Below are 23277 nucleotides of genomic sequence, written 5' to 3'. Positions count from 1 at the left end.
GCCCGTAGACCCCTGTAAGGAGTGAAAGTTGCTCAGTCGTATCTGACTCTTTGTGACTCCATGGACTATACAGTCCATGGAATTCTCCAGGCCAGAATACTGGAGTGGGTAGCCTTTCCCTTCTTCAGGGGATCTTCCCAACCCAGGGATCGAATCCAGGTCTTTTGCATTGCAGGTGGATTCTTTACCAGCTGAGCCACAAGGGAAGCCCAAGAATACTGGAGTGGGTAGCCTATCCCTTCTCCAGCAGATCTTTCTGACCCAGGATTAGAACTGGGGTCTCCTGCTTGCAGGTAGATTCTTTATCAACTGAGCTATAAGGGAAACCCTGATAGACCTTGTAGACCAGCCCAGACCCCTGTAGACCTCTGTAAAGAGATCACTCAGATGGGGGTGGAGCTAGAACAGAGCTGGAATCCCCACTGGAGATACAGCTGGGGGAGCACGTGAATCTGACTGAGAGCCAGGCATGGAAAGGCCAAGGCTTGTCACTGGATAAGACAGCAGAGGCAGAGACCTACATCAGGAGGGACACACGGTGCTGAGCAGACTTGGGGAGTTGCCGGTGTGCCTTGGAGAGCTGCCCATGTGGCCTGGGACTGTGGTCTGTATTGATCGTATTACACACTTAGCTTTCTAAGGGTGACGAGCCAGGTCACCGTCCTCAACCTCTGCCTGCAAGTGAGTTGCCAACTGGCCCTTTATCACCCACCCGCTTTCGTCAGCTTTGTCACCCAGGTCATTGCCCTAAATCCCTGGAACTTCACCAGTTTCCTGAGAACAAATGTTTTGGACTGCTTCTAGTTTATGGATAATTCTAGTGCATTAGCCTGCACTTTTGGAAACGCGAGTTTCCAAATTGACTTATCTTTTAATGCCTTACGATTTCTGCTTTGCATAATTATTTGCTTGGTCAACCACCATGCTGTGCTCCGGTAAACTGAAAGAAAGTGGTGTAACTGAGCAGCAAGAAAAACAACCTATTCTGAGCAGATGCTTTCTGAGTGGAATGAGAGTCTGAGACTTGATCCTGTTGGAGAGGATGCTCAGCTGTACTGAACTCGTCAGCATTTCCATTGAGAAGCTTCTAAATTCTCTGATCTGAGTGAATGCCTATCTAATCTAATTCTAATTCAGAGCCCCACTCTGAGGGTGCTAATAAGCCATTAAAGTCATATATATTGGTAAGATTTATAAAGAATACTCGCAGTGAAAGGAAAGCTTTTCTTAAAAAACAAACAGAAAAGGAAAAACAAAAACCAACATTCATAGTACACAAGGATGGAATTTGACTCCCTGTGAAAGAAATCAAAGCTTAACGTAGTCCGAGTTATACTGTGATTTGGACATGTTCTGAACTCAACACTTATGCTAAGACCAAAGTATGTAGAGCTATCCCTCCCCGTCCCTCCCTGCCTCAGGAATAAGCTTGCTGAATCACCACAAGTTTGTTTTTAATTACTGGTTTGCTGAATGTCATTGTCTAGTTGGCTTGGAGTTGCTCTGAGTCCACCTTTGAGCCCACTCTTTGAGCCTGTCTGTCATTTGGAGAAATGCATCACTGGTGGTCCTTCCTGCTAAGTATAGAGCCTTGCTAGTCTATGGGGTCGCTAAGAGTGGGACACTAAGAGTGACTTCACTTTCACTTTTCACTTTCATGCGTTGGAGAAGGAAATGGCAACCCACTCCAGTGTTCTTGCCCGGAGAATCCCAGGGATGGGGGAGCTTGGTGGGCTGCCGTCTCTGGGGTCACACAGAGTCGGACACAACTGAAGCGACTTAGCAGCAGCAGCAGCAGCAGCCATGTCAAATTAGTGGTTAATAGTAAGACTTAACCCTTTGTTAAACATATTTGCCGCAAATGGTTGGGCATTGTTGATTCCCACACTTCCCTAATAATCTATCATTCCCTACATAAAATCATACACACCAATAACAAAAACCATAAAATCCTTCTGCAAGGTCAAAAAATGATTAGATAATTCAAAGCTAGTTCTGCTGATACATTTTTTTTCCAGAAGTTACACCCAAATATACTTTCTCTGGCACCAGCAAAAATGAAGCAAGAAATGAATTTGGAAGTAGGAAGCCAGGTGAACATCAGACAACTGACCAAAATGTTCCCTGTCCAAAGGCTAGGTGTGATTTCCAACCTCACTTGCACAGCCTGTGTCTTCGACCTTTCTATTCCCAGACAATACTGTTTTCTTTTTTTTTGCCTAACACTACTCTTCTCTAACTGATGGCCTCCAGTGGATTATATCTGTCTGAGGCATGTTTCTTAAACTCTAAGGAGGACTTGTCGTGTGTCCTCTGTCTGGAGTGTAGCCAGGCAACTTCCCAGTACACTTTCAAAGGAATGAGAGGGGAAGTGTGAAATACAGTCCCATCTGTTGGTTTAGCAGTCATCGTGAGCAGACTGGACCCTTGCCTGACTGAAACAAACTGACGTCATCTGCTTTCATTTGACCCTGAATGTCCCCTGTGATTGAGACATAAGTCCAGGTTTCATTTCACAACACCCAGCAAACGTTGCTGAGTGCCTTCAGTGATGGAGTTTCTACCCTACAAGCAGAATGACAAGAGGCAAGTGTGAGTTGTTGAGTCGTGTCCATTCTGTGACCCCATGAACTATAGCTGGCCAGGCTCCTCTGTCCACGGAATGCTCCAGGCAAGAATACTAGAGTGGTTAGCCATTCCCTTCTCCAGGGGATCTTCCTGACCCAGGAATTGAGCCCCAGTCTCCTGCATTGCAGGCAGATTCTATACCGTCTGAGCCACTAGGAAAGCATGAATGACAAGAGAGAAGGGATGCGAAAAAGAAGGAAGGGGGCAGCAACGGCTACTCAGTGAAGTTTGAGCTGGACCTTGAAGGATTAGGAGGGTTTTGTCAGATGGAGAAATCTAAGAGGGAAATTCCAGTAATAAAAGTGGGGAGGGGTATAAGAATATGAACAAAGGCAGGACATTTCATGAAGAGACATTAAAATCACAATAGAGGGAGACATTTCCAGAGTGAAAATGGAAGAGCTGACGGTTCATCAGATTGGCTGGTTGCTGGAGGGAGGTAGTGAGCTTCATGCTGACGGTTCATCAGATTGGCTGGTTGCTGGAGGGAGGTAGTGAGCTTCATGCTGACGGTTCATCAGATTGGCTGGTTGCTGGAGGGAGGTAGTGAGCTTCATGCTGACGGTTCATCAGATTGGCTGGTTGCTGGAGGGAGGTAGTGAGCTTCACATAGGAAGGGAAAATATGCTGATTAAGCGTTTGAAAAGAACATTTAGAAAGAAGAGGACATCTGCTAGACAGTTTGTGATTCTAATGAGACGTTTTCCCCCAAAACATACTAGATTTTCATCTAAATTGTACTTCTTCCAAGTAGATACTTTGAAAAACTAAATACTTATTCTACTGATGTTATTAGTGTTTTTAAAAAGTCTTCAGAAATCCCCTTTGGGAATTGCCTTCAAAATCTGTTTATGAGTTACCAAAGAATACTGCGAAGGTTTATTACCTCATGGGTTTCTGTCTCTGTTTCTCTACATATGGTGAAAACGTTATACACGCATACAAAATATGTATCACTAAAACTTAGCCTGTTAGGCATTTTTAATTTAATTTTTTATTGAGGTATTGTTGATTTATAATGCTGTGTTCATTTCTACTGTACAGTGAAGTGATTCAGTTATATATACATTCTTTTTTCATATTCTTTTCTACTAAGGGTCATTACAGGATACTGAATAGAGTTCCCTGTGCTAAGTAGGACCTCATTGTTTATCCATTCGACATATAATAGCTTGCATCTGCTAACCCCACCACCCACTCCATTCCCCCTCCACCTCCTTGGCAACCACAATTCTATTCTCTATGGACATTTCTTTTATAAACTAGAACATGCTGAGAACTTCCCAGGTGGCCCAGTGATTAAGATTTCATGCTTCCCCTGCAAGGGGTGGTGGTTTGATCCCTGGTCGGGGAACTAAGATCCCATAGGCCACGAGGTTCGGCCCCAAACACAAAAACAAAAGCGCTAGAACATATGGCAAATGGTTTTACCTGTTTCCAGAAATTGAATACAGTCTGGAAAAGATTTCACTTACGGACTCAGAATACTGCCCCCAAAATGTGCTTCGGGCTGTGATGGCAGTCTTCAAAGAGGGACTCAGCAGTAGTTTGAGCCACCAAGCATTGGAGTCATGCGACCTCCACAGGTGGCCTCCACAGGTGACTTTGCCACAGGGACTCTGTCCCTCGATTATGCACATTCTGGGGAATTTCTGTGACCGTGGCTGGACAAGTTGTCATATGACAGCTTATGGTTCACAGTGGCCTCCTATGCAGTCACTCATGATTAGAGGCTCCCCTTGCCCTGAGTTCCCCCAGAAGATGCTGCCAAAACTGGGGAGGGAAGGGGGTTTCCTAAAACCATTAGGGACTAAGACAGACAACCTAACAGCAGAATCTGAGGAGGCCTGGGACTTCAGCTCACTGCACGCTCTGGCTTTGTTTCATGAAAGCAGAGCCCTTTAGCAGAGGGAGGAAAGGCCTATCCTGTGCCTGGAATCAGGAAGCAGGCTGCGGAGTTCCTCTGATTCCATTCTGGGGGCAGACGGGTCATACCCTCTCCAGGACCACATTCCAGGGCAAGGTTCTGGATCCAGAAAGAATGCAGAGCTTGGAAACAGCTGAACAGTACTCCTGGAAGATGCACACCACAGACTAGCAGTTCTGATTCCTCAATAAAGTGCCCAAAGGGCGTGAACGTGTGTGTGTGTGTGTACTGTGTATATGGCACATGTGTGCATGTGCGTGCTGTTGGTTGTGTGTACACACACGTGTGTGTACTGTGTGGTGCACGTGTATATGGTATGCTCACATGGAGTGAGTGTGTATAGTGTGTATTAATGCATGTGTGCATACTTATGTTGCCTGCTGTGTCTGTACACATGTGTCATTGTGTGGTGACTGTGCATGTGGTCTGTTCGTGTGGGGTGTGTGTGTGGTACATGGGTGCACATATATGTTGTCATGTGTGCACACACGTGTGTGGTATATGTGTGTATGGTATGTTCACATGCTCTGTGTGTGTGTGTGTGTGAAGGGTGCTTGACAATTCTGGCAGGAGTGAGTGATAGGATCTGCCAGTGGTCATCCCTCTCCCTCCACCTTCAAAGCCTATGGGAACGGGTCCGTACAGACAGGAGACAAATTCTATGAGCTGAAGAACCAACACTGTTTCCCTTGGGAGGAAGAATGACGTTTCCTCAATGACTACTCAGTGAATCCGAGTAGCAGCAGGTTGTCCGCCATTTGCATTGCACGTATTTCCCATTTGTCCTTTGTCTGTATTTTTTCTTTATAGGGCTCTTATTTGTTTTGGCACTGGAAAGTTTTCACTGTTACATAGTTGAGGTTCTTAATCTTTTGTTTTGTCATCACTGGCTGTCATGACATGCTCAGACTTTCCACACACTATTATAAAAATAATTGTCCGGTTTCTGTCCTAGTGTTTATGTTTTAATTTTGGTTTTTACTTTAAAACATTTTGTTGTACTTGGAGTTTATTTTGTGTAATGAATGAAACAAGAGCCTGCATTTTATTTAAAACATTCCACACCAACCTGTATTTTCTTTCACAGTATTCATCATAGTTACAATAGCCTAATTATTTATGTGATGAGCTTTTGCCAGTCACCACTGATTTGAGATACCATATATTTCATACAGTTGGAATACTTTTAAAAAATGCTTCTTTCTGTAAATATCATGTTGGGATTTTGACCAGAAATAGGATGGTTTTGTAGATTAAATATTTTGTAAGAATATATACTAGAATATTTCTGTATTCTAGAACATTCTGTATTCCATAAGGGATGCCTTTTCATTTACTCATATATTATGTTCTATTTCTTCGTAATTTTCTGTTTTTTTTTTCGTGTAATTAAAATTTATTTATATAAAGTAATGTACTTTTAAGATGGACTAAATTTGGGTTATATTTATAATACATTGTAAGACTTTGAGTACTGAATATTAATATTATATCATGAAAACCTTATCAACTTTTTACTTTTCAAAAACTTTCTGCTGAATTTTAGACTTCCTATTATCTGCAAATAATGATAATTTTTGTCTTTTTCATTCCAATATTTAAACTTCTTATTTTGCTCTTTTGTCTAATTACAATGTCTATCACATAAAAGCAATGTCATATTATAGAGATTATAAATGTTTGATTGCTAAGCATGATATTGGTTTTTGGTATGAGATATGTTCTGACAGTAAATAAATTATTCACCTAATCTCATTTTACAAAGATCTTTTATTAAGAATGGATGTTAAATTTTATGAATATTTTATCGAAATCTACCATGGGACTATATGCTTTTCCCACTTTGGTCAACATTAATATAAATTTTCTAACATTTAGCCACCTTTGCATTCTTGTAATACACAGTCATAGTCACAGTATATTGCTAATTAAGCCTGCTCCCAGGTTCTACTTAATACTTTATTCTAGAACTTTTTATAAATCAACTTTGATATCTCTAATTTTCTCTTGTGCATTATCTATTCAAAGCATCAGTACATTGGTATTTGTAAATTGGAAAGAACTCCTTCTTTCTCTCACGTAGTACATTTAAAGTATGTTATTTAGTTATTTTTGGAGCTTCCCTGATGGCTCAGCAGATGAAGAATTTGCCTGAAATGCTGGAGACACAAGAGACTCTGGTAGATAGTAATTATCCACCTCTTTCCATCTGCCTTTTCAAATGTGTCAGCATAGGATTATTCCATGTTCTCTGGAATTGTGAAGTAGTCTTGTCTCTAGATACTGTCCCAATCTGATAGGAAATGATAACAGAGAAAGAAGATCATGTGCTTGGCAGACCAGAATCTCTTGCAACACCAGGTCCCTTGGCAATCAATCATGAGCCAGTGGGCCCCAACGGGAGTGTTTCTTATTCTTCCAGCAGCTTTCCCATGCCCCCAGGACTTAGACTGTGGGAACCTTCAGAATTGCCTCCACTTACAATCTATGACACTGCATTGTGGTCACGAGCTGGAAACTGGTGTCAGGTCATGGGACTCTCGGTTTGTTCCAAAGGGCGTTATAAAGGCTGCAATCTTCAGAGTGTAGCATATAGTGTTGAGGCCTTTCCCGGCTATGGCCTGCTGCAAGTACTTACTCTTGCTTTTGCTTCTTTTTCACTCCTACTTGTGTTGGTGTAGGGTTTGCAGTTAACATACTTCTGCCATCATTTTCTTGATGAGTCCTCATAGCTTGTTTCACTTCACAAAAGTCCATGGGTGAACAGTTTAAAAGATCATTTGTGGGTGACGTCCCTGGTGGTCCAGGGGTTAAGACTCCACACTCCCAATGCCGGTGTCTCAGGTTCAATCCCTGGTCAGGGAACTAGATCCTGCGTGCTGCAACTAAGAGCCTGCATGCCACAGCTAAGACCTGGTGTAGTCACATAAATATTAAAAAAAAATACTACTAATAAAATTGGTTGAAAAAAAAAGAAGAAGAAAGAAAGATTATTTGGAGAATTTTTCTGGTCATCCAGTGGTTAAGAATTCCAACTTCTGCTACAGTGGGTTTGAGTTCCAACCCTGGTCAGGGAACTAAGGGGCTGCAAAAAGCAGCCAGAAAACAAGCAAAAAACCAAAACCAAAGCCCTGTCCCCCAAACAACAATGACAAAAAACCCCCAGAGAAATCATACTTAAAAAAATAAATAAAGGAAAGATCATTTGGGAAAATAAATGATTATAGAAAGCCTAGACAATTTTGAAAAGGTTTTCTCTACCAGATAGTATGTGCTCATCGTGCTCAGTTGCTCAGTCGTTTCTGACTTTTTAAAACCCCATGGACGACAGCCCACCAGGCGCCTCTGTGCATGGAATTTTCCAGGCAAGAATACTGGAATGGGTTGCCATTTCCCACTCCAGGGAATCTTCCTGACCCAAGGATGGAACTCATGTCTCTTGCGTCTCTGGCACTGGGAGGCAGATTCTTTACCACAGAGCCACCAGGGAGGGCCTCCAGATAGTAACTGTACCGTAAAACTGTGCTAAGTAAAGTGGTACTGGCAGTTAAAGAGAGAGATCAATCAAATGAAAGCCCAGAAACATATCCAGGGCAAAACCTGTTGTCAGTGTTTCTGTGAGTGTGCTCAGTCATTTTAGTCGCGTCCGACTCTCTGTGACCATATGGACTGTAACCCACCAGGCTCCTCTGTCCATGAGATTCTCCAGGCAAGAATATTGGAGTGGGTTGCCATGCCCTCCTCTATGAGATCTTCCCGGCCCAGGGATCAAACCCAAATCTCCTGTGTCTCCTGCATTGCAGGTAGATTCTTTACTGCTGAGCTGCCAGGGAAGTCCATCAGTGTTTCTATGGAGACCTAAATTTTGGCCCCGACATGTGAGGTAGGGGAGACTAAATGAAAAGCGTGATTACATGGAAAATTCTGGAATGGTACTGAAGTTTCTGCAGGTCATAACACTCTTTGCTCAGTTCCTGGCAGAAACCAATGCAAATTCATCCTGAAAGAACTCATCTTCAATTTAGATCCTCAGGATCCCCGTTAATTACTATGAACTATAGTTCAAAGATCACTGAACATTCAAGGAAACGAGTCACTATGACTGAAAGTTAGCTCAATCTGTACCTTCTATGTGAAGACAGCAGAGACTGGAATTATTAGACACAAAATGTAAAATAATTGTGTATGGAATATTTATAGAAATAAAGAAGAAATTTTAGAAATAAATAATTGGAGATTATTTATTAGGACTGGGAAGATTTAAAAATAATCAAATTGCAACATCTCTCAGGTATACTTTTAAGTGAAAAAATTAAATTCTTAATTGCATATTTGGTCTTGCTAAATTTAATGTAAAAAAGAGAATGATAAGAATGCATATATGCTTTATCTGCATAAAGAAACATGGGAAACATACACAAAAACCTAACAGAAATGATTACCCTTAGGGGCAGACTGGGATAGAATAGAAATATATTTAATTCATACATTTCAATATCATTTATATTTTTTAATCATATGGCTTTTCTTATCTGCTCAAAAATATTTTAATCAAATAGAAATCTTATCAATGAAACACATAAATATTTTAGAAAAACCTTTCTTAGTAGGTGGGTTAAACAGAATATCAAATACAGCTAAAGAGAAAATTATAGATAGTGAAGGAAATGGCAACCCATTCCAGTATTCTTGCCTGGAAAATCCCATGGACAGAGGAGCCTAGCAGGCTACAGTCCATGGGGTTGCGTGAGTCAGGCATGACTGAGCGAGCACAAAGAGAAAATTAGCAAAACAGGAAGACAAATACAAAAAAAGTAGTCAGAATAAAGCAGACAGAAAAGGATGTGTAAAATGTAAAGAGAGCTTGAGATACAGGGGATGGAATGTGAGGGTCTGAAGTACATATAATCAAGATTTCAGAAGAAATGAAATGGAGCAGGATTCTATAGTCCTTGTCCCCCATATCCTCAGCCTGCCTTCTGTCTGTGAAAAAGTTTAGCCAAAGAATACATTTAATCAAAGAAGTGAGAAAATGCAGAAACAAAGGAAACCAGTCAAAGGAGATCAATAATAATTATGTAAAAAAAAAAAAGAATAATAATTATGTAGTTATTAAGCCTAGTCAAGGACCTTTAGTTCCTTCTCAAGGGCTAAAGATAATGTTCTGAGCCATATCCTGTGAGTTGTCTTTATAGATAGTGAAATCCCCAGCAGGTGGAAGAAGTTGACTACATGATGACCACACTAGAGCCGTGACATGGTGATGGTGGTTTTGTAGCTGAAGTTGTGTCCAACTCTTATAGTCCCATGAACTGTAGCCTGCCAGGCTCCTCTGTCCATGGGATTTCCTAGGCAATGATACTGCAGTGAGTTGCTATTTTCTTCTCCATGGGATCTTCCCAACCCAGAGATCAAATCTGTGTCTCCTGCATTGCAGGTGGATTCTTTACCACAGAGCCACCAAGGAAAACCATATGCTGCGACAATCCCAAAAATTGGCCTTAAAGAAACGGGAACAAACTGAACACGGAACTGAAGATTAACCGTTCTTAAAACAATCAAGATGACGCTGGTCAGACCACCAATTTCAAGATGACCATCAGAACTGACTCTGCTGTTTCAACACATAAGCCCCTTCCCTCATTCTATAATGTCTCTTGCCCCTTGACTGCTGCAGGGGAGGAGCTGGTCTTTGGACACGCATCCACCCACACTCCCCCCACTGCTTGGTTGCCAGCATCCAAAATAAAGCAAACTTTCCTTTCCAGCAATCTTTATTGGCTTTGGGTGGTGAGCAGCTGAACCTCACTTTCAGTTACCGGAAGAATAAGGAGAATGGAGAAGAAGCAATATTTGAAAAGTTTGAGATTTAGGTGCTTGTAAAATCCCAGGTATAAGTGAGTCACTTTGCTGTACACCCGAAACTAACACAACATTGTCAATCAACTACACTCCAATATAAAATGAAAATTAAATTAAAACATAAGAAAATGAAGTAATGATGATATTCCTCCCATATTTGGAGTGTGAAAAATTATTAGAAAGGCCATGAACTGATGGAGGAGTCTAGGGCAGAAGGAAAGACTGGGAAAATGGTATTGAAATAATGCATGTCCCAGAGGGCAGTACCCGGTGGCCCTGAAGATGGGGCATATGAGACATAAAGGAGTTTGCATTATGGAAGTGGTGGTGGCAGCAGAGATCAAGGAGAAAGCCAGCATGAGCTGATATGCTGATGGGAGATGCTTATGTCTTCAAGGGAATCTGGAAAATGTAACAGTAAACTAATAGCTTATACTCAGTGTATTTTTAGTTTTTAGTGGAGATAGTGCACTAGGGTAACCAAGAGAGACGGGGACAGTACTTCAGGAGGAGAGTAGTCCCAGCTGAGCGGTCAGAGTGAAGGTGCAGAATAGGGCCTCTCTAAATGAAACCATGTGTCTTTTTTTTCCCCCCTGAAATCACTCGATTTCTTTTTTTTCTTTTATTTTCTAAATTATGAATGCATAATAACATTTACAGGAGACTTGGAAAATGCAGAACCAAGTTACATATAGTTTCACTGTATACTAAAAAATTTTTTAAAGCAGATAAAGTAAGATTTTTAGTTGGAGTTTCAATATCAAACTCTCAAAAATTATTAGAATGAATAGATGGCAGTAGTGGTAAAGGATTTGCCTGCATATGCAGGAGACATAAGAGAGGCAGATTCGATCCCTGGGTTGGGAAGATCCCCTGGAGGAGGAAATGGCAACCAACTCCAATACTCTTGATTGGAGAATCCCATGGACAGAAGAGCCTGGTGGGCTACAGTCCGTGGGGGTCGCAAAGAGTCAGACACAACTGAGAGACTGAGCACACAGCACATATACAGAAAAGCAGAAGGATATAGTAGGCCTGAAAAGCACTATGAACCAATTCAGCATAATTAAGATTTATACAGTTTTTCACACCGCAGTAGGATACAAATTCTATTCAAGTTCCCATAGACTATTACCTAGATGATACTGAAACATATCCAGGGACATAAGGTTTAAAAATTTCATGGTCTAATGGCATTGAAATCATACAGAATCTGTTCTCTTATCATTGTGGAATTACATTAGAAATCAATATCAAAAGATATTGACATTTACCAAGAGAGATCTCTGACTTAGCCATTGGAAGCCTCAATCAAGTTACAAGATTGAAAAAATAGAGGTTGATTGCAAAGAAGAAAGTATTTAAATGAGAAATTAATATCAAAATATCACTCAATTTATTAATTTACATGAGTCATTCCTCATGCCAGACCATGAGCCCCAGGGCAGAGCCCAGTTCCCAGCTCTGTCTGCTCACGTGATCTCAACCTGACTGCACTTTCCCCCCCCAAAAAAATCCCAGAATGCCCAAGGGATTGGAGTTTTGGGATTAGTTTAGTAAACACTTCTTATAAATATCTCTTAAAATTTCCATTAAAAAGACAGGCAGCTGGCAACCCCAGTCTTCCACAGTGGGCCCCACTCCATGTCTTTTTATTAAAGTCAAAACATTTTAGCTGTTTCCATATGAACTTTATGTATCAGATAGTGACAGAGAGGGGCATTTCTCTGGTTCTCTTAGTCTATAAATAAGATATGGCTAGTGGGATGAGCAGAGAAGGCACTGGCACCCCACTCCAGTACTCTTGCCTGGAAAATCCCATGCACGGAGAAGCCTGGTAGGCTGCAGTCCATGGGGTCACTAAGAGTTGGACACAACTGAACGACTTCACTCTCATTTTTCACTTTCATGCATTGGAAAAGGAAATGGCAACCCACTCCAGTGTTCTTGCCTGGAGAATCCCAGGGACAGGGGAGCCTGGTGGGCTGCTGTTTATGGGGTCACACAGAATTGGACACGACTGAAGTGACTTAGCAGCAGCAGCAGCAGCAGCGGATGAGCACCAGCTATTGAACACTTACCTTGTGCTAGGCGTGGAATTACGCACTTTGTAACAAGGCCCATTGCAGGCATCTAAGGATCGTTATCACGATAATTATTACTTCTCTTGCTCGTACTCAGCTGTGTCTGACTCTGCAACCCCATGGACTGTACCCCGCCAGGCTCCGCTGACCAAGGACTATTTCAGGCAACAATACTGGAGTGGGTTGCCATTTCCTTCTCCAGGGCACCTTCCCACCCCAGGGATCAAACTCGAGTTTCCTGTGTCTCCTGAATCACAGGCAGAATCTTTATCTGTGGAGTTATTGGGGAAGCCCATTTTAAACATGATAAAACTGATGTTTAGAATCAGTTTAATCATTATCCAAGGTCACCTACAAGTACCTAGCAGAGCTGGAGTTCTAACCTCGGTCTTTGTACTCTAAATCTTAGGCTTGGGGACTTCCTTGGTGGTCCAGGGGTTGAAACTCAGTGTGGCAAAAGAAGAAAAAAAAAAAAATCTTAAGCTCAGAAATTGTTTGTGTACACTCAATTACATAAAAGTGGAAATCTCTCTCATTTTCAGAGGATTCTCTGGGTGATAAACTCAGCACTCAATTTCCTGTTCTCTAGTTAAGAGACTGCAAAAAGACTGACCCCAGGAAATAAAAAACACTAGCAAATATTTCTTTTTGCTTCTCAGCTGTCAGCATGACACCTTAGCTTTCCATTTCTTCAAATTTCTGTAAAACTCATTTTGTTTCCCATTAAATGTAATTTTAGTTTTGGAAGCTTTGATTTTTAAGGTGGCTGTGAATATATGTTTGTTCTAGGTGCTTGTATGTCAAAACAATTTGTAGTATAGTTAATTTTTAAATGCCTCTTGGCAACTGTTTTAAAATCATTTCAACCGCAGGGGGAGTTGAAAAATAAATGTTTGCTTCCTGAGAAACTATAAAACAAATGACTCTTTTCTTGCTCTTGAGAATTAAATTCTCACATTCAACTCCTTATCAGAAGTAGCTTCTTTTTCATTTCCTGTGATATTTAAGCCTTTTTTTTTCTGCACAGTGATGAAAACACCCCTTTATGCAAACACTCTGATTCCTGCTCATGTCAAAACCCATTTGGAAAGCACCCCCATTCAAGGTATCAATAGCATTTTCTTTGAAGGACACTCTAAGTGAACTGGCTTACAGAGAATATATCCTGCCCCATGACACAATCTTGGTCATATGTCTCTGATATTTGTTCACATTAGACCTTGCCAAAACTCACATGTCCCAGTTTTGGAAAACAGCATTACATGGTCAGCTGATTCCAAGCCCCAGATCAGTGGTTCACAAGCTTCATTGCATATTAGAATCATCTGAGAAGCTTTTTAAAAAAAAAAAAATACAGGGAAGTCTCAAGAGACTCTGATTTAAGTGGCCTGGAGTGCCACCTGGATGAGTTGTTTTTTTTTTTTTTTTTAATTTCCATAGGTAATTCTCATGTGCAGACAAGTTTGGAAACTGCTGCCTAGCGCCCAGGGTGCAGGTTTAGCCCCCATCCTGCTTGTAACAGGCTTCCCAGGTGGCTCAGTGGTAAAGAACCTGCCTGCTGATGCAGGAGATGCAAGAGATGTGGGTTTGATCCCTGGGTTGGGAAGATCCCCTGGAGAAGGAAATGGCAACCCACTCCAGTATTCTTGTCTGGGAAATCCCATGGACAGAAGAGCCTGGCAGGCTACAGTCCATGGGGTCACAAAGAGTTGGACACAATTGAGCAAGCACGCACTGCTTAGAATAGAATAAAAAGAAACAGGCAAATGTTAGGTAAAACCATTGTTGGAACCTTGGTTATCAGGAAACAGACTTCCTGTGATACCTCCTTCCATCAAATTCCTCTCCCAGGGTTGGTCCTCAGAATCATACTTGATAGAGAAAAAAATTAACTTCATTATTGTTTTCACCAGTAGGGAGGATACAGCTGATTTATTTTATGTATTCATTCATTCATTCTTTTAATTTAGGGCTTAACGTTGAATTAAGACTGTAGCAAACCTTAATGGCAGTATACATTATACAGAGCATGAAACTAACTAACACTATTTTCTGATAATCACAATATTTTAGAAGTTTGCTGCTGCTGCTGCTGGTGCTGCTGCTGCTAAGTCGCTTCAGTCGTGTCCAACTGTGCGACCCCATAGACGGCAGCCCACCAGGCTCCCCCGTCCCTGGGATTCTCCAGGCAAGAACACTGGAGTGGGTTGCCATTTCCGTCTCCAATGCATGAAAGTGAAAAGTGAATGAAGTTGCTTAGTCGTGTCCAACTCTTTGCAACCCCATGGACTGCAGCCTACCAGGCTCCTCTGTCCATGGGATTTTCCAGGCAAGAGTACTGGAGTTGGGTGCCATTGCCTTCTCTGGGGAAGAAGTTTAAGGATGTTTATAACTCTTTGGTAGATATATATCCGTAGTCATCAGTTAGTCTCTTTCTAATTGATTCCTTTATTCTTGGCCACAAACACTCAAATCTCCCCTGGGCTTTAAAACATTTTCTTCTTCCCCACTTCCACTCAACCCATCATACCACCTTCTCCCATCCTGTCACTGCTGCATTCTTCAAGAGCACAATCTGTACTTTCCACTCTTTCATAAATGTTATCATACCTAATTTCCATCTCCGTATCTCCATGGCAACTGCACTCACAAGAGTGATCAATGGTTTTGGGGGTCAAAATCCAAATTCAATAGATTCTCTTCATGTTGCCTAATCTGTTAATACCATTTAAAATTCTCTGAAGCAGTGATGATAAACTCGAACTTCCCTGGTGGTCCAATGGTTAAGAATCTGCTTTGCAATACCAGGGACTGGGATTTGATCCCTGGTTGGGGAACTAAAATCCCACAGTCATCGGAACAACTAAGCCTGGTGTGACGCGACTACTTATCCTGAGCACTGCAACAAAAGATCCCCTATGATACAGCAAAGATCCCGAGTGCTGCAACTAGGAAGGACCCTTTGCAGCCAATTTAAAAAACAGAAAAAGAGAAGAATGGAACACTCAGAGATATTAAAAAAAAAACAAACCAAAACCCCAATGTGTACTTGACATAAGAATCTATACATAGATGGGAGAAAGGTAGCTGAGTCCAGAAATAACCTTGAGAGCATGTGAGTAATTAACACAGGACAAAGGTGGCTTTTAAATTAAGTGGGGAAAGCATTCACCTGTTGCTGGCTGTGCATAATGAGGAAAATGAGGTTGGACCTCTTCCTCACACAATACATACAGTTAATATATCTCTGATGGATATAAACTTTCAATGTGAAAAAAAGAAGAAATTTAGAAGACTTTATTCATGAACTTTGAAAAGAGAATTCTTAAGTAAATCAGAAAGCCCAGAATTTATAAAAGAAAACACAGATGTGGATGGCTACATTAAAGATTTTGTTTTTTTTCACATTGTTGTACAGTAGAAACTAGCACAATGTGGTAAAGCAGTCATCCTCCAATTAGAAAATAAATAAAATAAAATAAAGAAATAAAATCTTTTGTACACAGAAAAACACCAAAACCAAAGTCATAATCAAAGTTGCAAATGACAAGTTGGAAAAAAATATTATAAATATTATAATATTTTTATATTATAAAACATATAATAAAGATTTAATATCCTAATATACAAGCAGCTCCTACAAATTGATAGCAAAAACCCTCAAGAAACTAGATTTTAAGTGGGTAAAGGATTTGAATAGGCAATTTATAGAGAAACGAATGCAAATGACCAGTAAATGTGGAAGGCAGAGTAATACAAATTAAAGCTATTATGAGAACCATTTTTCACTTTGATTGGCAAAACATAAAAACACCAGTGATATGGCAGGCATATGAGTTGCTGCAATTTTTAGGAATGCAATCCAGCTCTATCCATTACAACTAAAAACATATTTGAAGTGAAGTCACTCAGTCGTGTCCGATTCTTTGTGACCCCATGGACTGTAGCCTATCAGGCTCCTCCATCCATGGGATCTTTCAGGCAAGAGTGCTGGAGTGGATTGCCATTTCCTTCTCCAGGGGATCTTCCCGACCCAGGAATCGACCCGCATTGCAGGCAGACGCTTTACCGTCTGAGCCACCAGGGAAGCTTCAAATCTCGCATATGATCATCTATCTCTGAGAAAGAGACACTGGTATGTAGACATACATGTGAAAGTGCTTCTGGTGTAGCTTTGCTTGTGTTCAGTGTCAACGAGAGACGTATGGGGTCTGAAGTTAGACTTGCAGGGCTGAGTCCTGAAACAAATCTCGCAGACAACATACCCTTCTGAACTGATCTTTATCTTATTGTTTATTATTCAGTTCCTCTTTTCCTTGCTTCTTTTTCTATTGTGGCAGGTTTGATTTGTCACATGGTAGAAATACTTAAAATTTTCTCATTTTTATTATATTTTGTCATGCTTTTCTTAGTTTCCAGCGATTTTTACTTTACGTGTGTTGATGTCATATTATTTGATATACAAAAGATGAGTGCTCAGAAGCTCGGTTGTGTCTGACTCTTTGCAACAGCATGGGCTGTAGCCCGCCAGCCTCCTATACCCATGGGATTTCCCAGGCAAGAATACTAGAATGGGTTAACAGGAGACCCTGGTTTGGGAAGATCCCCTGGAGAAGGGAATGGCTACCCACCTCAGTATTCTGGCCTGGAGAATTCCATGGACTGTATAGGCCACTCATTTCAGTTCAGTTCAGTCGCTCAGATGTGTCTGACTCACTCTTTGTACCCCATGGATTGCAGCACGCCAGACTTCCCTGTCCATCACCAACTCCCGGGGCTTGCTCAAACTCGTGTCCATCGAGTCAGACACCACTGAGAGACTTTCACTATTTCTTCCTCCAGGGAATCTTCCTAACCCAGGGATGGAACCAGCATCTCTTGCGTCTCCTGCATTGGCAGGTGGATTCTGTACCACTAGCAGCAGCTGGAAGGCCCCATATAAAAGATAATAACTACTAAATATAATGACAAATTTCCTGGTAGCTCAGATGGTAAAGAATCTACCCGTAATGCGGGAGACCAGGGTTTGATCTGTAGGTTGGAAAGGTCCCCTGGAGAAGGGAATGGCTACTCACTCCAGTATTCTTGCCTGGAGAATTCCATGGACAGAGGAGCCTGGCAGGCTATAGTCCAGGGATCACAGAGTCAGACACGATTGAGTGATTAACACTACTACTAAATATCAATGATAAATTATATGCCTTTTCCCATTTTTTGAATCCTACTTTATCTAAAATAATGACTATATTCTCCACTTGTATTTAGTTTGCATTTGCTTCAGATTTATTTGTCCATCATTTTACTATTGTGTGCCACTTTCATGGTTTTCAAGGTTTAGGGTGTCATAAATCACATTTTAAATTCTCTGAGATTTCTGGAAGCATTCTTTAAGCTATAATTCTCTGTCAACGATAGGGAAGTTTGCTTTCCATACTGAATATGAGGAATTTAGAAAACATTTGCTCCACCCTGAACTTGGCAGAGTGCTTCAAACAGTGTAATTCTGGGTGGATTCTGAATGTAGCAGTGGTCCTTGTTTTAACACAAGCAGGCGTTTCTTATTAACCTGTGAAGGGGAAGGAAGAATGAAATTAGGATATTTAGCCTCATAATCTTTTGTTCCAGGGAGAACTGTTTCTGCTGCTATCAGTTTCACATCTCTCACTGCCAGCTGTGATTCTGCTGAATGAAGCAGGACAAGGGTTAGGAGCATGAAGTCTCTCCAGCAAGGTTTTTTTTTTTTTTTTTTTTTTTAATTAATACTGAATCAGTAATTTTAGAGACTCTTTTTTGTATGCTGTTGTTTAATCACTAAGTCGTGTCTGACTCTTTGTGACCCCCTGGACTGCAGTCTGCCAGTCTCCTCTGTCCATGGGATTTTCCAGGCAAGCATACTGGAGTGGGTTGTCATTTCCTTCACTAGGGAATATTCATGATGTGGGGATTGAACCCGCATCTCCTGCATTGGCAGGCAGATTATTTACCATTGAGCCACTTGGTAAGCCCAAGGTTTGTTTTTTTTTTTTTTTTGGCCTCACTTCATGGCACATGGGATCCTAGTTCCCTGATCAGGGATTGAATCTGTACTCCCTGCATTGACAGTACCTTAAATCTTAAACACAATCTTAAACACTGGGCCACCGGGGGAGTCGTCTCCACCAATGTTTGCACCCTGAGTTCACCACTTACTTGTTGGGTGGTCTTGAGTGATTAACTTAACATATTCAGCTTCAGTATCTGGAAAAATAAATAAATAAAGCTTGGGCAACAGCAGAATTCTGAATTCCATAGAGTGGTTTTGAGGATTAAATTACATAATCCACAATGCTGGCACATACTAAATGCTGATGAAATGTTAGCTGTGGGTTATTATTTTTACCATCATCATCCCCAAAATGGGGTTGATGACCGTTAGAGACCATTTCTACCAGAGTTCAATAAAATGGCATAATAACGATTGCTTTTCCCTGTCCTAGAATTTTCTGCTCAGAGTTTTCCCATGGACCAAACACATGCTGGCGTGTCATGGGATACTTACACATCTATCAGTGAATAGTAAATTTACTATCACAAAGCAGTAACTGAGACTTTCTTCAGTTGACTTGTTTCTCTAACATAACTTAAGAGGCAAGTCCTTACCACCTCCAGAAACTGTTTCACACAGAGTCCTCTTTTCCTTAAATTCTCTGGAGCTTATTCTTCCCACTTCCTCTTGCAGTCCTCTCTGAGGTCCCCACTGTTCTAGGTCCCACTTCAATTTTCTTGAAAAACTCAACCGTGTTGCATGGGAGGTAGACTGAAGACTCTGGGGTCTTCAACCATCACTTGGAAGCTAGCATGAGCAGCCTCTGCTCATACTTTGTCAATTAAAAGGGAGGAGGGGATCTGGTCTCTCCATGTAGTAAATGGTGAGTTCTCCTCTCCTGGGTTATTTTTCCCTCCAACAATAGTTGTGACCAATTTAGTCTTGCAAATTTGCTCAGCAGCCAGCATACTTCATCATCCAGCTGACGGAAGGGCAAAATTTTTAATAAATCATATACTGAGTTGTTACATATACTAGGATCTGGGCTAATTCCTTCTTCCCTATGCATTTCTGTTAAATCTTATATGTACCAGTCTGATTGCCTTCCTGTGGCTTTATAACGTATTTTAGTAGAGAACAGAGCTAATTTCCCTTTCAGTGCTTTAAATTTTCAAAATTGTTCAGTTATTTGTGGCAGAATTTCAGGTTGACTCCTCCTACTCCTCCATCTCCTTTTCATTAGAGGCAGGAGAAGTGAAGATGCAAGGCTCCAACCTCCTTTGTTACGCTGGGTGGACAGAGGACACAGTTCTAGCCAATTAAGCTGGAGCAGGGTCTAAGAGGGGAGTTTCTGGGAAGCCTTTTATTTTACTGATAAAGGGTTCAGTGAAGGCTGTCACCTCTCCTTTCTCTTTCTTCCTGTTTTGAAAGCATATATGTATCAGTCATCTTGAACTTAAGAATCATTTTCTCAAGTTCAAAAAAATAATAAAGCCAGGGGAATTTATACAACTCTGTGGAATGATAGGGATATATTATAAAATGTCCTTTCTCTAGATCTATGGGGAGAAATTAGGCAAATATTGGCTCAGTTACTGAAAGTGACTTCCATTAATTCACCCATTTAATAAGTCTTGGTTGAGTCTTTCCTGTTTGATGTGTGTGTACATAAAAAAATGAGCTCATCCCCAAAGGTTGATGGGTGTATGGATAAGGAACGAGAAATCAACCCAGTTGATGGTTTACACTTGAGAGAATGATTGTTAAGGTCTGGGCAGTAGACTCCTATCTTCTGTGGACTCTTTACAAGAGTGATTTCCCAGCAAACGTCTTGCATTTTCTGGTTTTGATGTCCACCCACTCCCTACCCTCCAAGGATGATTTTTCTTATCTCAAATTGCCTTGTGTGGAGAACATTCTTTTTGAGTAAGCCCAGTCATTTTACTAAGGAGCAAGTGGCTGTAGGAACCATTCTTGAAGCCAGTTCTGCTACTATAGGGGCCTGAGATTCACCAAGGGGATGATGATGATGTGGACATCACGTGTGCTTTTGTTACAGAGTCCAAGCTCCCTCTGCTTGCCATACAATAGGCTAGTGAATCTGAGAGATGAGGTGTTGAGGCAAGGAATACAACTTTATTCGGAAAGCTGGCTGGCCCAGAGGATGGCAGACTAATGTCTCAAAATAACCACCTTTGCCAGGGTCTGGATGTCAGATTCTTTCATAGAGCCAGGGAGAAGCATTGAGGAACTAAAGTCAAAAGACAGAATAGAGAGGGAGAGGCAGTGGGGAAGTGAGAGGAACTTCAAGCTTGCAAAAGATCTCCAGGAATGATCAGCCGCAAGGAAAGCACATGTTATTCTCTTCTTTTCACAGGGCAGAGTCAGATGATCTCCCTGTGAGCTAACCAAAGACACTTTAGTTTAACAGTCAGGCAGAGGGGCAGGGTCCTCTGAGGCAAGCCATTATGTATGACTGTAATTATAAAAGCAATGAGAAGCAAGTCAAAGAAACAGTTCCAACATGTAGTCAGAACTGGCTTCTCCCTGCAACACTTGGAGATCAGAAGAGAAGAGGCCATTTTAGACTGGGGGATTGGAGACGATTTCAGAACCAAAAAATTGACCTCTCGATTTTGGAATTATGGCTAAAGTCTTACAGACCTTAAACAATTCACCCAAAGTGGAAACAAAAACTTTTGTGGGGAAAGTAAAAATTAGCTGGTGTTTGTTCTTTGTACCACAGATATGCTAGGACTTCCTGAGGTGGGCGGCTGATAGGATCAGTGGTTAGTCAAAGTGATTGTAAACTACTGCCAAGCTAGACCTTGAATCATCTTCAGTGGAGCTTTGTGACCCAGGGAAGGCGAAACCACATACCTCTCCTGTTTGTCACCTGACCTCCTTTCAGAAGTTTTCTGAAGGCATCCAAGACCAGTAACCACGGAGCTGTGAAGGCACAGTCTGGTCTTTTAAGTTTGTAATGTAGAGGCCTGAACTTGCTCCTGGGCTAGTAAACTCTGGTCCTAGGCAGGATAATTTATTAAGATATCCATCTTTATTTTCTTGGTACATTACTTGGCATTCCAACAGGTAGCTTTGTGCTCCCTTGCTGTAGGGCCTAAAGAAAAAGTAGTCTACAGGTCACCTCCCTTCCTGGCTTTCTCCATTTACCCTGAAGAACTGAGCACATTATGCTACGGAAAGGATCTGTAGAGTGGCTTGAGGAATAGAGTTCTTAGTGAAGGAGGGAACAGACAGAGCTGGACTCCATCTTAGACCAGGCTGTGAACATTAGGCTACACGTATGGTCACCCTCCCAATGGACTCTGAACTTTGTGCCTGGTGTCTATAGAAATGGCACACCAATGGGAAACCGACCCCCAGATAAAAGAGCCTCAGGACTTGTACTTGGACTCTCCCTTGCCTAAAAGAATATGTTAATTACCTCAGAACAAAGTGGTAAATTCCATTATGTTTATAGGGATATGGCCACAGGCCTATTGATAAATATCCACTGTTTATCTAGTCTTGTGACGCATGAATCATGGGTTAACTTTGATAGTATCTTTCTTTTACCTTGTCCAGACTAGTTTCAAGGAATCTGGGGAGGCGGGTTTGAGCAAGTACACTTAGGGTATATAAGGTGTTCACAAAAACTGGTTGGGGTCCTTGGCTAAGAGGAGATTCTGCCTTGGGCCCACCAGTGTAATAAACTGCACTCCATTGTCTGCATTGTCCTTCTGAGTGAGTCTGTTTCCTGGAACGCGTGGCTACAACATTTGGTGCATTGGCCAGGAAACGCCTCACTTTGAGGAGACAAGTCCCATTTGGGACTACTCTGAGCCTTGTGACTTGGATCTTCTAGAGGGGGGAAGGTGCCTCGCCCTTCTGGAAGGATTCTGCTTCTCAACGCCCGGACCTTTCATGTTAGCAGGTAGTGGACAGCAGCAGGGAAACTGAGCGCTCAAGTGAGGAGGAACCCTCCTGGCAGGGTGGAAGAGGGGGCCTGATCACCCCTTTGGGAGGGGCTAGAAAGAGCCGGGACCTACAGGACCCTGGAATAGGCAGGCGGCGATTGTTTGGTACACAGGTCGAAGAGCATGCTAGGGCTTAGGGAGGGAATTTGCGAAGGTCATTTAGGTGTGTCCACACCGTCTCAGGGAAAATTATTACCAGCGATCGCCAGGGGATTTTTAGGATAGGAAACTGGTCCTTGTATGCTCATATTCTGCCCTCCCGCAGGAGGTGTCCCATCTGCTGTGAAATTCTTGATCCCCTCTGAATTTCAGGCTAGAAGGAGGGGGATACATAAGTGAGTCCAGTTCAGTTCAGTTCAGTCACTCAGTCGTGTCCAACTCTTTGCGACCCCATGAATCGCAGTACGCCAGGCCTCCCTGTCCAGCACCAACTCCCAGAGTCCACTCAAACTCACGTCCATCGAGTCAGTGATGCCATCCAGCCATCTCATCCTCTGTCTTCCCCTTTTCCTCCTGCCCCCAATCCCTCCCAGCATCAGAGTCTTTTCCAATGAGTCAGCTCTTCGCATGAGGTGGCCAAAGTACTGGAGTTTCAGCTTTAGCATCAGTCCTTCCAATGAACACCCAGGACCGATCTCCTTTAGAATGGACTGGTTGGATCTCCTTGCAGTCCAAGGGACTCTCAAGAGTCTTTTCCAACACTACAGTTCAAAAGCATCAATTTTTTGGTGCTCAGCTTTCTTCACAGTCCAACTCTCACATCCATACATG

General features: G+C 41.9%; 1 long non-coding RNA gene across 2 annotated transcripts in view; it reads right to left on the bottom strand.

The window, feature by feature from the left end:
• Window positions 1-2593: 2593 nt before the first annotated feature.
• Window positions 2594-23277, bottom strand: part of LOC147367808 (uncharacterized) — a 33531-nt gene continuing 12847 nt past the window's right edge. Inside the window, exons 1-2 of one of the 2 annotated variants that reach the window (XR_015169323.1) lie at window positions 12499-12751; window positions 2594-3231 (exon numbers count right to left, since the gene is read on the bottom strand). This is a non-coding gene — a long non-coding RNA (uncharacterized LOC147367808). Of the gene's footprint in view, window positions 3232-12498; window positions 12752-23277 lie in introns of those variants that run through there. The other variant, XR_015169322.1, reaches the window with a different exon arrangement.

This window comes from Bos grunniens, chromosome 8 (assembly GCF_055505025.1).
Source record: "Bos grunniens cultivar Pamir isolate PY7600 chromosome 8, Bosgru_T2T1.0, whole genome shotgun sequence".
In the NCBI taxonomy this organism is placed as follows: Eukaryota; Metazoa; Chordata; class Mammalia; order Artiodactyla; family Bovidae; genus Bos; species Bos grunniens.
This window is presented reverse-complemented; position numbering and strand designations above follow the sequence as displayed.